This window comes from Sapajus apella, unplaced genomic scaffold, assembly GCF_009761245.1.
Source record: "Sapajus apella isolate SASKATOON/1434 unplaced genomic scaffold, GSC_monkey_1.0 scaffold53, whole genome shotgun sequence".
In the NCBI taxonomy this organism is placed as follows: domain Eukaryota; kingdom Metazoa; phylum Chordata; class Mammalia; order Primates; family Cebidae; genus Sapajus; species Sapajus apella.
The window spans coordinates 7,117,284-7,131,340 of NW_022436993.1; the positions used below are offsets into that span (position 1 = coordinate 7,117,284).

At 42.8% G+C, this 14,057-nt stretch overlaps 1 non-coding gene across 1 annotated transcript; it reads right to left on the reverse strand.

Moving 5' to 3' along the window:
• Positions 1–3,615: 3,615 nt before the first annotated feature.
• On the reverse strand, positions 3,616–3,719 carry LOC116527285. The gene has a single exon (XR_004258474.1). It is a non-coding gene; the product is annotated as a small nucleolar RNA U13 (small nucleolar RNA).
• Between the last annotated feature and the right edge of the window lie 10,338 nt (positions 3,720–14,057).

The following is a 14,057-nucleotide window of genomic DNA, read 5'->3' on the forward strand; positions in this document are numbered from 1 at the left end:
TGCAAATGAGGCTTTTCTGGGGAAATCTCTTTTAAAAAATGTGACCTTGATTTTGATCACTTCCTGAGAGAAAATTCAGCCCTATATAACTGCCCACAGCTTTGAATTCGTCAAAGCCCCAGTTTAATTTCCAATCCCAGATAAATTTTGCTTTCCTTCACTTCTCCCTGGGTTTCTAGCTCTGGCATCAGGGTCCTTGCAAGACTGATGCTATTCAGAGACCCCTACAGGGAACAGGCCTGGGGCCAGATTCACGCAGCCTGGGTCCCCCCGAGCTGAGTGCGCCAGAGAGCACCTTCCCTTCTAAATCCTGCGACCTGGGGCAAACTTCTTGTGTCGACATGTGTGCGGAGGCACTTGTTCAATCAGTTTAACCTCTTCCCCAGCAAAGCATTTCGTGATGGCACATTCAGAGACACAGCGATCCTCCTCCGACATTTCCCCCCGGCCAACGTCCTTCATTCTTGGGGTTCAATGGAGTCGTTTCCATAGTGACAGCCACTTGTTGCATTTTAAATCTCCTATCGAGGCCCTCGCAATTTGCCAGCTAAGCCAGGGATCACCAGGCATGTGTGCCAGGAGAATAAGACAAAGTCTGTTTTATTTTACCCTTCCTTTTTTTGTCTGCTTTCAGTTGGGGGCAGCCTTACAAAAGAGAGGGGTCTTTTGGCTTTCAAAATCCTGAGGCCTCTGCTCATTATCCCGGGCGTATCTTAGGTGGAACAGTGGGCACTCCATTTCCGCGCTGTCTCCAGGCGGCTGCTGGTCTGGGTGAACCATGGCAACAGCTGAAAGTGTGCACGTCTGATCAGGACACGCAGGGCTGTTTTTGTGCATGTGTGTGTTGCAGCGGACACTCCTGTTTATTTTAAAGGTAGGGTGATTAGGATGAAATCAATTCTATCACGAGCCTCGATGTCCTTTACTGAAGTTTGGAATCAAGATCATTTTGCCTTTTGTTCCTTTTTAGGGCATCTTCTGGGACACTCTTTTCTTTTTTTTTTGAGACAGGATCTCACTCTGTTACGTGGGATAACGTGCAATGGTGTGATCATGGTTCACTGCAGGCTTAGCCTCTAGGGCCTAAGCAATCCTTCTGCCCCAGCCTCCTGTGTAGGAGGAACCACCACACCTGGCTACTTTTCATATTGTTAGTAGAGACAGGGCCTCACTTTGTAACCCAGCCTAGTCTTGAACTACTGGGCTCAAGCAATTATCCTGCCTCATCCTCCCAAAGAATGAGCTGCTTCGCCCAGCCTGCCTTTTTATTTTGAAGGTACCAATGATTAGGATGAAAAAATTCCATCATGAGTCTCAACATCCATTATTTGAAGGTTGGAATCAAGATAATTTAGCTTTCTTTTTTTTTCTTCGGAGATGGACTCTTACTCTGTCCTAGAGTGCAGTGGCGCGATCTCCGCTCACTGCAATCTCCGCCTCCCAGGTTCAAGCGATTCTTGTGCCTCAGCCTCCTGAGTAACTGGGATTACAGGTACCTGTTACCATGCCCAGCTAATTTTTGTATTTTTAGTAGAGATGGGGTTTTGCCATGTTGGACAGGCAGGTCTCAAACTCCTGACCTCAGGTCATTTTTCCACCTTTACCTCCTAAAGTGCTGGGAATACAAGTGTGAGCCACCATGCCTGGGATAATTTTGCTTTCTTTATAGAGAATCTTCTGGGACACTTAATGTCAGTGACAATTAGTAGAGCAGCTTGGAGCCTTGTGGCTCCCACTGCCTTGATGTTTCATGTGTATTCAGGCAGGAGTTACCCACCATTTCCCCAGTGTGTGTTTAGTCTAATAGGTGTAAGCCAAAGCCTGCAAGAAGCATTAGTGATTCAAGCAGACAACTCTCTTCACAAGTAGAACAACTAGAGAAAGAAATTCAATAAGAGGATCAGCACATCAAAGCATGCCTTGCCATCCCTCCACAATCCCTTCTTACTGACGGAAATGGAAATGCTTTCTGTTTGTGAGTCTACACTAGAGCTCCCGTGCACCGCCATGAGAGCGGTGTGACTCCCTAATGTTTTGTAAGTTTTACTGCAAGGTTTTGTTGTTCGTTGCTGTTGAGCTTTTGGAAGAATCTCTAAAGAAAATTCTTCTGCTCTGAATGGATTTGCTGTTATGTGTGTGGCTAGAACTTCTGCAAAGGCACAATGAGGGGCAACATTTTTTTCTCTTTTAGGAGATGCCAGGTCCGGAGTAGGACCTGACCGGGGTGCAGAAGAGAAGGGCTCGACCTTCAGAAGAATGCCTGAAAGCTCTGCCTGTCTAGTTTCATCACGGGTTTTAACAGAACACTTGGAAAGGGAAAACAGAGGAACATAATGATTCAGAGCCTGGGGCTTCTTGGCTGCCAATATACCAAATACTTGAACAAATGAACACACAATCAAGGGCAGTTTATAACACAGCATCCCAGAGCAGATCTATTTTAAAGGCAAGGCAAAAAGAAAAAGAGGAAAATTATCTAAATTAAAAGTCAATGTTTCTAATTGCAAACAAGAAAATGATGAACGTAATGATAGAATAAAGAAGCCCATTAGACTGCGTCTGGAATCCACAGTCCCTGTTAGCAAATCTGGCACACCACAGGCCCTGGGCTCTCTCCAGAGCCTTCTGGCCTTTGGAAAAGTGGCTCTTAAGCAGATAGGGTTGGATGACCAGCTCCTGTCTGGAGTTGTTTTCAAAGGGCCAGAGGCTGCAGAAGTCTGGACTGGATTCCCAGATGAGTTGTTTAATTTTAGGCCTTCCCGCAGACTCAGTCATTAAGGAATGCTTCTATTTCAGCATAACCCAATGCAAACCAGTTCAAGCAATCTGGAAACGTATTGATTTGCCTAACGGGAAAGCCCAGATACAAGGCAAGGCTGGGCTGGTTGGATCCACCGGTTCAGCGATATGGCCAAGGGTTGGATTTCTTTTTCTCTTCCTGCTCTGCCTCCATCGGTATCAGGTTTACTCCAAGGCTGGCTTCTCTCTTGGTTGCAAGGTGGTTGCCAACTGCCTTCAGGGTGACATGCTTCCTTGGCCACTCAAACATCAAGCCAAAGTCTTGCACCTTCCTGTTCCACCTTAAATCTCCCACGTGTCCCTTAGGGATACGCTTGCAATATTGTGGCCAAGGAAAGATGGAGAGGTGCTGACTGGTTTAGGTCTGGATTACTGCCCATCCCTGAAGCCATCACACATGGGGTACAATTCTGCTGACTGTTTTTGGCCATCAGGGCCTCCCCTGCAGCTGAGGGTAGGGGCCAGTCACACTCCAATGTGACATTGACAAGGTTTTCTTGTATTGTCATTTCCTCCTTCACACTCAGTCTCCCTACTTTTTCACTCCTGTTTCCTGGAATCATCTTCCAAATAAAATACAGCACAAGATCTTATCTCAGGCTGTGTTGTTTGGGAGAACCCAAACCAAGAAAGCATGCAATCTAGACTTAAAGATATTGAAAAGCAATGTATCTATGTAGCGTGTGCTCGCGCGCGCGCGTGTGTGTGTGTGTGTGTATTTTGGTGCTTTCTTACTTCAATCAGATTGTCACCTCTTGTGAAAATAGACCAGGACTTAAACTTTAAACTTTTTGTTTTTTATTTTTCCCAAGTTCAGGTCAGGTAGGTAATGTACCAGTGTCGTAACAAGGTTCAAGGGTGGCACACCTTACACAAGCGTGTGAACACCCAATCATCATGCTTATGAACTACAAAAGAATCGGACTTAAACTTTTTTAGTATTTTTCAATTTCTATAGCAATAGAGGAGAGGACCAGTGCTTATTAGCTATTATGTGCCAGGCATTTTACATACAATTAAAAACATTATCCTCAGGAGATCGCTGTCAGATTCTTATCATTATCTTCACTGTGCTTGAAGTGGCTTGGCTAAGCTCAGAGGTGTTGAGCTCACCAGATTCCCAGAGGATACACAGCGAGAAAGTTCCCCTAGTTTGCTAACGACACAGGCTTGTAAATGGCAGCGTGAGGATATTTATGTAGGTATTTCTGAATCTCAGGCTCATAGAAATACTAAAAACAACGCTTGATGGTAAACAGTGGCCACTTTGACACTTATTCCTTTGCTTGTTAGTGTTTATTCCAGGAACCAAGTCATATAATTTTTAATTTAAAACCCTTGATGAATAATGCTGAGAAAGTAGCAGAGGTAGGCTTGTAAATGTTTAGCAATTGGTACGCTGAAAAAAAAGCCCTATTTTCAATGATGGCTAATTTTCATAGTGCTGATGTTCTCACCATGGCCAATTGCAAGCTACCAGCACGACACTGGGGAGAGACAGTCGTAGCCCACTGTTATATGGTATTTGTGCCTACAGACCCAACAGATGTACAAAACCTCAGCAGCATAGATAGCAGTCAAAAGTAGAAAAAATAAGAAAACGTTTGAGTACGTATTACTATTATTATTATTATTATTATTATTATTATTTGAGACGGAGTCTTGCCCTGTCACCCAGGCTGGAGTGCAGTGGTGTGATCTTGGCTCATTGCAACCTCTGCCTCTCAAGTTCCAGTGATTCTCCTGCCTCAGCCTCCTGAGTAGCTGGGACTACAGGTGCGTGCCACCATGCCTGGCTAATTTTTGTATTTTCAATAGGGATGAGATTCACCATATTGGCCAGGCTGGTCTCAAACTCCTGACTTCATGATCTGCCCACCTTGGCCTCCCAAAGTGCTGGGATTACAGGCATGAGCCATCATGCCCAGCCATTGTTATTATTTAGACAGGGTCTTGCTCTGTTGCCTAGGTAGGAGTGCAGTGGTATGATCAGAGCTCACTGCAGCCTAGAACTCCTGGGCTCAAGGAGTTCCTGGATCCTTATGTCTCAGTTTCTTGAGTAGCTAAGACTACAGGTGCAAGCCACTGTGCCCAGATAATTTTCAAATAATTTTGAGAGACAGGGTCTTGCTATGTGGCCTAGGTTGGTCTCAGACTCCTGGCCTGAAACTGTCCTCCCATCCTAGTCTCCCAAAATGCTAGGATTACAGGCCTGAGCCACCTCATTCAGCCTATTATCTTTGCTTTTGATATAATTTAATTTTAAGTTTACATATTTAGTTTTTAATAATGGTTATGTTTAGCAACTGGTTTGCAGCATCCCAGGAAATTTAACATTCAGCAGTTGTGGGACAGTATAAACTGGCTTCAGCATACCTCAGGCTATAGCTTGAAAGGGAAATAAAAAGAGGCTGGGTGTGCTGACTCATGCTTGTAATCCCAGCATTTTGGGAGGCCAAGGCAGGTGGACTACTTGAGGTCAGGAGTTAGAGACCAGCCTGGCCAACATGGTGAAACCCCATCCCTACTAAACATACAAAGATTAGCCAGGTGAACGCCTGTAATCTCAGCTACTCAGGAGGCTGAGGTAGGAGAATCACTTGAATCCAGGATGCGGAGGTTGCAGTGAGCTGAGATTGCGCCACTGCACTGCAGCCTGAGTGAGACAGAAAGACTCAATCCCCAAAACAGAGACTAAAAATAAATTTTAGTAATGAATTTATCATCAAAATTTGTCTCTGAAGGCTGGAGATGAATCCTTCTCAGTGGCTGGATTATTCCCTGATCCTGAAGATGTATTGTCTTTAAGGGGAATGCTCTTTGATGCAGCACTGCAGTGAAATTTCTTATGACGATGTCGTCCAGTGAAGTAGCCACTAGCCATGCTGAACACCTGAAATGTGACCGATATAACGAAAGAACCAAATTAAAAATTTTATTTATTGTTAATAAATTTAAATTTAAATCTAAGTAGTTGCACGTGGTTAGTGGCTACTATATTGAATAGCACAGTTTATGCTTTGTCAAATGATTTTTAGTAGGTCTTTATTATCAGATCACATGTCAGCTTCTCAGCTTGCAATGCCTGAGTCAGCCTTTCTTAGCCTGTCTCCTCGTACTGACTCCTCCTCTCAACCTTGGTTCCTCCATGGCTCTTTTTTCCATCACTAATATATATACTCAGCTGCTTCTCATATCTGGCCTCAGGACATGATGTTCTTGCTCTAATTCCGTATGTGCCACTTATGGGTTACACACGTACCTGTGAGCCATCGCCCTCTTAAACTCTCAGGGTAGCCTGGAAGGGCCTGGTATGGATGGAGCTCCTCGGCGAGCCATCTTCAGACTCAAGCAGCTTTGTTTGAGGCCCTTCAAAGGGAGGCTTGGGGGAGTGGAGTCTGATAGACAGTCCTATAGGCTCCAAGGCAGAGAACTCCAGCTATATCAGCATTCCATTGGCACACTGTGGGGCTAATGAGGTACTCTGCCATGTGAACTTGGACCTCAGCAACCGGACACAGAGTGGGTCATTGCCTGGTGTAGACCAGCGGCCCTGGTGTATCTAGTTCATGTTTTAGATCTCTAGGAAGTAAGACACAAGCCCCAGGGACAAGCAGTCATGGGTGGGACATGGGAAGTCCAGACAGGGGCTCCTAAGGCGGCTCCTGGGTGGTCCCAAATCTTCCTCTTTATCTATTTCAGATACTTCTATTTGTGCCTGGCCAGGTCCTTGTAGTGCTGCTTCAACTGGGGGCTGGTTAATTGCCCCAGCAATACATGCATGTTTTGCAAATTAAAAATTACATTATTATTAGTTGGGCATGGTGCACACCTGTCATGCCAGCAACCTGGGAGGCTGAGGCCTAAGAATCACTTGTATCTGGGGGGCGGAGGTTGCAGTAAGCCAAAATTGTGCCATTGTACTCCAGCCTGGATGACACAGTGACAGTGTCTCAAAGAAAAAACAAAAAACAATTTCATTATTAAGCCAGGTATGGTGGCTCATGCCTGTAAACCCCAGAAATTTGTGAGGCCGAGATGGGAGGCCAAGAGTTCGAGACCAGACTGTGCAGCATAAAAAGACCCTGTCTCTACAAAAACAAAACCAAAACTTAGCTGGGCATGGTGGTATGTGCCTGTAGCCCCAGCTGTTTGGAAGTCTGAGGTGAGAAGATCACTTGAGCCCAGTAGTTCAAGGCTGCAGTGAGCTATGATCAGGCCATTGCATTCCAGCCTGGGAAACAGAGCAAGACTCTGTCTCTAAAAATATTTTTTATTATTTTGAAATTCTATATATGAAAATGTCTGAATTATAAATCCATCTATAAGACATTTAAATGTTACAATTATCAATAAAGAATATGAATAATTAAGTCCTTAAATATTTCAACTGTTGTACATTTTGGATAGATGTAAAAATCACTTTATATTCTTTAGCATGTATTTGTGCAATGTTTCTTCATTTAAAACTCTCTAAAGTTTCTCCTTTAAAAGTGATCTCATTGATAACGATTTCCAATAATTTGAAGAGATCATCCTTAAAAAGTTGGCATTTTGGCTGGGCGTGAATGGGTCACGCCTGTAATCCCAGCTCTTTTGGAGGCCCAAGCAGGCAGATCACCTGAGATCAGGAGTTCGAGACCAGCCTGGCCAACATTGCTAAACCCCATCTCTACTAAAAATCTAAAAATCAATCAGGCATGGTGGCAGTTTCCTGTTATCCCAGCTACTCAGGAAGCTGTGGCAGGCAAATTGCTTGTACCTGGAAGGTAGAGGTTGCAGTGAGCAGAGATTGAGCCACTGCACTCCAGCCAAGGCAACAGAGTGAGACTCCATCTTTTTCTTTTTTAACTTTATTTATTTATTTATTTTTATAAAGACAGGGTTTCACCATGTTGCTCAGGTTGGTCTTGAACTCCCGACCTCAGGTGATCTACCCGCCTTGGCCTCCAAAGTGGATTACAGACATGAGCCACTACGCCCAGCCGAGACTCCATCTTAAAAAAAAAAAAAAGTTGGTACTTTGGACACCGTTAGCATAATTTGACATAAAAGTTTATATTCTTGTGAGTAAGCTCTATTTTTCCATTTAAAAAATTCAAAATGATTTTATTTGGAAATTTATGTGAATTCATATTCAATATATTCCTTAATAATTGCCATTTTCGTTATCGTAGTTATTAAAAAGTAATGACTTCTTCCCACTAAGTACTCTTTAAGTGGCCCCTACCCTCAATGTCATCTGGTTTATCCCAGCATGCCAAGACCGTATTGTTTTTCTGTGTGCCATGGCTTGCAAAAGTTTGGTCAGCAGTGTCCAGATTGTCTTTCTCTCTTGTGCTCTGTACCTATAAATCTGTTTCTATGTGTGACTCAGGCCCCTGCTTCTTCTCAACACTCCACAATCAGTAGTCTCTGGCTTCTGCCTTATTATTTTTTTAAGACAAAGTTCCATTCTTGTCGCCCAGGCTGGAATGCAATGGCTCCATCTCAGCTCACTGCAACCTCTGCCTCCTGGGTTCAAGCGATTCTCTCACCTCAGCCTCCTGAGTAGCTGGCATTTCAGGAGCCCGCCACCATGCCCAGCTAATTTTGGTATTTTTAGTAGAGACAGGGTTTTGTCATGTTGGCTAGGCTGGTCTTGAACTCCTGACCTCGTGATCCACCCACCTAGGCCTCCCGAAGTGCTGAGATTACAGGTGTGAGCTGCTGCACCCGGCCTCTGCCTTATTTTTACAGGCAAGACATTCTACTTACATTTGCTTCGATGTGGCCCCTTTTCTGTATATTTATATGTATTTTTTTCCAGTAAGGGTGTGCATTTTAAACATGTGGTATCTATGGGCTTGCTTCTTTTGGATAATTCAATTCCTTAAAAACTCTCAACATGAATTACAAGATCCAAAACTAATTCACCCAAAATTAGGGCATAGAATCCCTGCCTTCTGCTAACAAGGCTAACATAAAATATCTATCTATCTATCTATCTATCTATCTATCTATCTACGTACCTACCTACCTACATATTTTTTTTTTTCCTGTCTTTAGTGCTTGTGTGATTTTCCACCTATTCTGCCAGGGGCATTTACTTGCCTTGGGGAGGATTAGAGTTATTACACAGAAATGCAAAAAGAAAGAATCAATGGTAAGTGTTTGATATCCAAAATAGGATATCTGAGTCCACAGCAAGACTACTGAAAACCAGACTTTGTAGTAGAGGAAGTGTTTTCTAAGTTTCTTAAGCTCCCTTTAATACTTCAAAAGCTGGAGACTTTTCTATAAGCCGAGGCTATGATGTACGTGGGAAGTAGGGGAAGTTGATGCCTTTTAGTCCTGAGGCCACAGAATGGAGAGAGGCGGAGGGCGGGGAAGCTGTGAGGCCTGACTTCCCTCCTTGGACTGGCATCCTGGGAAGTGGGGCTGGTTTTAGGTGGAAAGAGAGGGAAGCAGAAAGCTGAGAAGGCTTTATCTCGCTCTCCATTTTGAAGTCTGTTTTAGTCCTTTTGGGCTGTGATGTCCAAATACCATAAATTGCTACAAACAACAGAAATTTATTCCTCACAGTTCTTCAGGTTGAGAAGTCCAAGTTCAAGAAACTGATGGATTCCTTCCTGGTTCAGGGATGGCTGTCTTTTCTCTGTGTCCTTATATGGCAAAAGGGGTAAGGGGTTTCTCTGGGGCCTTTTTTACAGGGGTGTTAGTCCCATTCATGAGAGTGGAGCCTCCCAAAAGCCCCAGTTCCAAATGCCGTTACATTGGTATTAGGATTTAACATACACATTTTTTGGGAACTGGGAGAAGAGAGATCCAAACATTTAGTCTGTAATAAGGTCTCCTGGAGAAGACACAGCTGCAAAGACCTGATTTGCTAATAAGGTTACATTCACAGGTTCCGGGTGGGATTTTGGGAGAACACTATCCAACCTACTACAAAGGCTGAGAAAATCTTAATATTAAATACTGAACATTCATCTGAAAGAGATTTAACTACCTGAAATAGACTATTACAGCCTGATGAGTCTGTGATACCATTAACTGGCAAGTTCCAATAGCCCTACCCTGACCTGGCCACAGCTACCAAGATGGATGCGGGTTCATGGGGAAGATTAAACTTTTCCAGAAAATAAACAAGCTATGTTTTTTATTTCTATCTTACTAATGTAAGGTTAAAATGGCCACATCACTGTGTATCTGGCTGGCTCCTATTCCAAAAGGAAATAAAACAGCTACTACCAGATCACTACAATCAAGGTAAAATATCACAGCAAAAATAATACAGTTTTGGGTAGCGTAGAAGGGAGAAGGAAGATGAGAAACTGATTATATTAAATACCAGGTTTAAGAGGAACAATTGCAATTCATCAGAAAGTATTTCTTCTTAGTTCTGAGTTTCTTCTCACCCCAGAAAAGAAGAGAAAGATAAAAAATTACAAGGACTCCATTACTTAGTAAAAAGAAACATACCATATTGCCAAAAGTTTTTTTTTTTTTTTTGTTTGAAATGGAGTCTCGTTCTTGTGGTCCATGCTGGAGTGCAATGGCATGATCTTGGCTCACTGCAACCTCCACCTCCTGGGTTCAAGCAATTCTCCTGCCTCACAGGCACCTGCTGCCACACTTGGCTAATTTCTTGTATTTTTAGTAGAGACAGGGTTTCACCATGTTGGCCAGGCTGGTCTCAAACTCCTGACCTCAGGTGATCCATCTGCCTTGGCCTCCCAAGGTGCTGGGATTACAGGTGTGAGCCACCTGGCCTGGCCAGATTTTTTAAAAGTTTACAAAAATGCTGGATATGAAAGGCTCTATCATAAAAGGTATTTATAGAGGAAACAGAAATTGTATTAGGATTCTCTAGAGGGACAGAACCAATAGGATATATATATGTATGTATGTATGTATAAAGGGAGGTTTATAAAGTAGTATTAACTCACATGATCACAAGGTCCTGTAATAAGCTGTCTGCAAGCTGAGGAGCAAGGCAGCTAGTCCGAGTCCCAAAGCCAAAGAATTTAGAGTCTGATGTTCCAGGGCAGGAAGCATCCAGCATGGGAGAAGGATGTAGGCTGGGAGTCTAGGCCAGTTTAGCCTTTTTTACGTTTTTCTGCCTGCTTTGTATCCTGGCAGATCTGGGTGCCTCCCCCCACCACGATGAAGGGTGGGTCTGCCTTTCTCAGTCCACAGACTCGAATGCTAATCTCCTTTAGCAAACCCTCTCAGAAACACCCAGGATCAAAACTTTGCATCCTTCAATCCAACCAAGTTGACACCCAGTGTTAACCATCACAAAGATCCAGTGTGAAATATGATTTTTTCTTTTTTTCTGAGATGGAGTCTTGCTCTGTCTGGACCCAGGCTGGAGTGCACTGGTGAGATCTTGGCTTATTGCAACCTCCGCCTCCCAGGTTCAATGATTCCTGTACCTCCGCCTCCCAGGTAGCTGAGATTACCAGCTTGCACCACCACACTTGGCCAATTTTTGTATTTTTAGTAGAGATGGGGTTTTGCCATGTTGGCCAGGCTGGTCTCGAACTCCTGACCTCAGGTGATCCACCTGCTCCAGCCTCCCAAACTGCTGGGATTACAGGTGTGAGCCACGGTGCCCAGCCAGGAAACATTTTAAAGGGCATTTATTTATTTATTTCTATTAATGTATTTTCCCAACTTAAAGAGCTTTTTAAAGAGAAATGTAATATTGGAATCATTATTCTAAATAGGATAATAAATAAAATTTAAATAAAATATTAAAATAGGATCTTTACCTTATCTTAAATGATAATAGAAATTAACTGAAAATGGATTAAATACCTAAATGTGAGAGCTAAAACCACAAAACTCTTGTAGGGAAAAGCTTCATGACACTGGATTGGGTCATGATTTTTTGGCTGTAACACCCACAGCACAGGCAACAAAAGAAAAATTGGGGTGACAGGGGGATGGAGGCAACAAACCACATTGCCATGTATGTACCTATGCAGCAATCCTGCATGATCTGCACATGTACCCCAGAACCTAGAGTACAAAAAAAAAGAAAAATAGACGAATTTCATCAAAATTAGAAACTTTTGTACATCAAAGGACACTATCAGCAGATCTGCAAATATCTTCTCCCATTCTGTGAGTCAAGTGGAAGAAAATGCTTGCAAATCACATATCTCATAAAGGATTAATATTCAGGATATATCAATAACTCGTAAGATTCAACAACAAAAAATATCAAACAGCCCAGTTCAGAAATGGGGCTGGGTATGGGGCTCATGCCTGTAACTCAAGTGCTGTGGGAGGCTGAGATGGCAGGATCATTTGAGATCAGGAGTTTGAGGCTGGAGTGAGCTATGGTCATACCACTGTACTCCAGCTGATAGAGGGAGATCCTGTCTCTCAAAGCAAAAACAAAAACACCCCAAAATGAGCAAAGGACTTAAATAGATGTTTCTCTAAAGAAGATCTACAAACGGTCAATAAGCACATGAAATAATGCTCCATGTCATTAATCATTCGGGAAATGCAAATCAAAACCACAATGAGACATCACTTCACACCCATTGGGATATCTACTGTCAAGAAAAACCAGAAAACAACCAAGACTGGCAAGAAAGTGGAGTAATTGAAACCCTTGTGCGTTGCTGGTGCAAAATGGTACCACTTCCGTGGAAGATGGTATGATGGTTTCTCAGAAAATTAAATAGAATCAGCATAGGATTCAATAAGTCTACTTCTGGGTACATACACAAAAATACTGAAGGCAGGGACTCAAACAGATAATCATAACCTCATGTTTATAGCAGCATTATTCACAATAGCCAAAAGGTGAAAACAATATGAGCATCCACAGATAGACGAATGGATAAACAAAATATGATCTATACATACAATGGAACATTATTCAGCCTTAAGAAGTAATAGAAATTCTGACACATGCTACAAGATGGGTGAACCCTGAGGATACTATGCTGATTGAAATAAGCCAGACACAAAGGGACGAATATTGCATGATTCCTCTTATTTTTTAAATACATGTCTTTATTGCAGGGTAATTTTTTTTTCTAGTGAGTTCGGCTGTAATAATAGTCTCAAAAGTTTCAAAAGTATGAGCAATAAAAGGCTGTTTTCCTAGTCTAGGCAACAAAGTGAGACCTCATCCCTACAGGAAAGCATGGTAGAATGTGCCTGTAGTCCCCAGCTACTTGGGAGGCTGAGGTGGGAGGATTGCTTGAGCCCAGGATGTCAAGGGGGCAGTAAGCCATGATTGCACCACTGCATTCCAGTCTGGGCAACAGAATGAGATCCTGATGAATTAAAGGCTGCCCATTTAAAGGGTGTTGTCCAGACTTGAATCCAGAAGGTTCCTGGGATTTTTTTTTTTTTTTTTTAAATCATAATTTATTTCCGCAGAGTTACTTCTGAATCTTGAGCATCCTCTCTGATGGCGATGTCCATGAGGATTGGATCTCTGACTTGAAGGTGAATCCTTTTTACTATGGTTTATTCTTATTCTTTTTTTCTTTTTCAGCATTTATCTCTTCTAACTTTTTATAGATTATAATGTCATCTAGAGATATAGCTAGGAAGCTAACCTTTTTCTGATTGGGAGGATTTGTCAGCACTTTTTCAGAAAGCGTTAGGTTCTGAAGCGAAGCCATCTCCTCTGTGTCACGGCACCACACTGCATAATTCACATATATGAGGTACCTAGAATAGGTAAATTCATGCAGACAGGAAGTATAACAGCAGTTTCCAGGGACTTGGGGAAGGAGCAAATCAGAGAATTATTGCTTAATGAGAACAGAGTTTCAGTATAGAATGAAGCAGACGAGCCACTTGCTGAGGATGAGGTGAAAATGAGAAAGACCCCATGTCTCTGGCCATAGTTAGAGAGTCCCTACACCAATCCTGGAACTGCCCTACTCCTGCAATCTAAATTTTCTTTACTCCCCCAACTCCAGCTCCAGGCAGGTACTGATCTGGTTTTTATCAGTAAAGTTTTGACTTCTAAATAATGTCAAATGAAAAGAATCATACAGTAAATAATCTTTTGAGACTGCTTCTTTCACTTAGCATAATGCCTGAGATTCATCCAAGCTGTTGTATCAATAGTCTGTTCCATTTTATTGCTGAATAATATTCCATTGTACATATATTAGTCCATTCCCACACTGCTATAAAGGCCTGTCTGAGACTGGGCAATTTATGAAGGAAAGAGATTTCACTGACTCACAGTTTCGTAGGCTGTACAGGGAGCATGGCTGGGGAGGCCTCAG